The 2831-nt window shown below is 48.6% G+C and overlaps 1 protein-coding gene across 1 annotated transcript in view; it reads left to right on the forward strand.

Moving 5' to 3' along the window:
• The first annotated feature begins 510 nt into the window (after positions 1–510).
• Positions 511–2831, forward strand: part of Nckap5 (NCK associated protein 5) — an 820785-nt gene continuing 818464 nt past the window's right edge. Inside the window, exon 1 of the mRNA XM_050161478.1 lies at positions 511–766. The gene's annotated coding sequence lies outside the window, so the exon portion shown is untranslated. The remainder of the gene's footprint in view (positions 767–2831) is intronic.

A 2831-nucleotide genomic window follows, 5' to 3' on the forward strand; every position in this document is an offset into this window, starting at 1 on the left:
AGATTTCTGGGAGCCCTTCCTTTCATTCTAAGTTGAGAAACTTTAGTCTCGGAGCTTATCGCAGAAAGTTGCGAATCAAGACAATCCGCTTGGAAGAAACCTTAGCCAGGTAGGGAGCTCGTGGAAAGACCAGCAGGGAAACTAAAGACCTGGCTAATCCCCACGTACTTGTGAATTATCCAGCCAGGCAGAGGGGTTGGAGCAGGTGGCTGCCTTCCTTTCAAACTGTCCCCAAGCTCCTGCTTCTGCAACCATTCAGCGTCTGCTGGAGAGAGGACTCTCTCACTTTTTCACACCAGAGAGAAGTCAAGCTAGGGCCAACTTGACTCCGCGGGGGTCACCACACGCACTTATCACAGGAATCCCAGACACCGAATTCACTGCAGAAGAGATCCTCTTGCCTCCCCGCCCCCTCCTTTCTTTTTGACAGTCAGTTAATAAAGACTCAACAGTAAGCAGTTCCCAGTGATGTCATCTGGGACTTTGTCCATAGCGCCTGTATTTACAAGCTCGGAGCAACCACGGAGCCTCAGCCCGGGGCTCCCAGGTCTCCGCAAACTTGCCCTGGATCCCACGCTGGACCGCTGGTTCTGCACAGCAGATCTTCAAGAAAACCCAGAGTTCTCCGAAGTGTGTTTTTGAATGATTCGCAAGTAAACAGGATCACGGCAGGAGGACAGCGTTGGAGAAAGGCTGTGGGAGCTTTGCAGTTCCCTGCGCCAGGACCTTGTGATTTCCATTCAGCAAAAGGAAGAGCTCCCTCCAAGTAAGACTCTTGGGATTTAACAAAACAAACAAACAAACAAAACAAAACAAAACCGAAGTCTTGTAACAGTTTCCCTCTGATGTTTCCAGCTTGTTTTCCGTTTAAAAGGAGATGCTGTTTGTGGATGATTGCAGGCTCTCTGGCAGCCACAAATATGCATTTGTTCAGAGTAATTATAGTCCTAGCAACTTGGGGTTTGGTGGGGAAGAAAGCTAGCTGCTAACAGGGCCGGGAATTCGGAAGATGGGACTTCAGCTCCTAAACTAATCCTCCACTTCTTGTGGGGAGTTGTGGGGTGGTTGGTTTGTTGTTTTTGTCTTTTAAAATAAATGTCAGCTAACCAAGCAAAACAGTTAGGTTGACCTGGGAAGGGGGTTGGAAATTAGAAGACTTTAAAAACAGAACGTGAGTGTGCTTGGGGAGAGAGACACCTGCTTCCTCTCTGCTTCTTTTGGTGGGTTACAGATTTTAATATGAGCATGCTTCAGTTCATCTCAGATGCTATAACTTCTCCCTAGTCCAATCTCCTCTCCCTCTCTCTCTCTCTTTCTCTCTCTCTCTCTCTCTCTCTCTCTCATATTTTAAGTTTTCCCCTTTTGCTTATCCGGTCTTCTCTTTTCTCCTTTCTCTCTTCTCTCATTTCTCCTCATCCCCCTTCCCCACACCCCCAACTTCATTCATTTCAGATTTTCAGTCATCTCAATAGCGGCAACTACTCTGCAGCTCAGGTCTTTCTACCCTGACCCCCACCCCAGTGTTATCTGGAGAAAATGCTGGGTGCCCCGATGGACCTTCTAAGTGCATAGCCCATTGACAAAGTCCAACTCTGACACCACTGTCGGCAGGCAGGATTCTCGCCTTCTCTTTCACTTTCCTTGGGGCGCTCTCAACTCTCCAGGCATTCTCTGGGGTTTCAACAGGAAGAATGCACGCAGGGTGCAGCCAGGTCAGGCAGGGTCTCCCTCTCATGCAGCCTGCAAGGGGTGCGCAGCTCAGTCAGTTATCGCCTGAAAGTTCTGCTTAAGGGCCTTTCTCGCAGGGGTGTTCTCTGTCCTTGCAGCTCAGACTCTTGCTGGATGGCAAATCCCAGCTGACTGCTGCTCTCCGCCCCTGATGGCTCAGGTCTGATTGGCAAGAAGCCGCTGTTGGCTTGTTAGCTCCTGTGTGCGATCCCCATGACTCATTCCAGGAGACTGGCTAGCTCCTGAATTCAGATGCTCTGTCAGCACCCCAGGAACCTGTGAGGTGACAGCCCTCATACCCTTCCGCTGGGAAGCCTGTGAGAAGGGTCTTAATAGTCTTTGACAACTTTCCATAAAATCCTATGTTGGTCTACCTCCTGCCTTCTTGATAGCTCCTGGGTTCTCCATCAGCACATGCCCAGCTTGGAGTATGTCCTATGTACACCTTTTGTAGAGTTGTGTTTCCGTTAAAGTATCAGCTCTACCTTATGAGGCAAGGTTATATGTAGCTCAGGTTAGTTTGAACTCCACATGTAGCCAAGGATGGCCTTGAACTTGCAGTCCTCCTGCTTTAACCTCCCACCCCCTAATTACAGACATGCACCACCAAGCTAGGTTTATGTGGTACAGAGGATTGAACCCAGGGCTTCATGCTTGATAGGCAAGCACTCTGCCAACCAAGCTACATGTAGCCCCATTCTTCTCCTTTCCAGAAGGAAAACCATGATATAACACATCATTTTTCCAAAGACCAAAGAAGTCTGTCAACAGAGCCCTGCCAGAGACCCACTAGGGGTGGAAGCCCTCACTCAATCCTGTATGCACACATGCTTGTCACTTTTCAGGTGCTTGGCAATTTGAGCAGAAACAAGATCCACAGGTGGCACCTGTGCCTTTTGTAGTCCTGGTCCAGGACTCTGTACAGGTGCACCATAAGGGTGGGCTGGCAAATACAGAACATTCCTGTTTGGGTTTGGGCTCTGGTTATATTATTTTCTTCTTCTTCTTCTTCTTCTTCTTCTTCTTCTTCTTCTTCTTCTTCTTCTTCTTCTTCTTCTTCTTCTTCTTCTTCTTCTTCTTCTTCTTCCTCTTCCTCTCTCTCT

The sequence above is a fragment of the Alexandromys fortis genome, unplaced genomic scaffold, assembly GCF_014885135.2.
Source record: "Alexandromys fortis isolate MF-2015 unplaced genomic scaffold, M_Fortis_MF-2015_v1.1 scaffold_109, whole genome shotgun sequence".
NCBI lineage: Eukaryota > Metazoa > Chordata > Mammalia > Rodentia > Cricetidae > Alexandromys > Alexandromys fortis.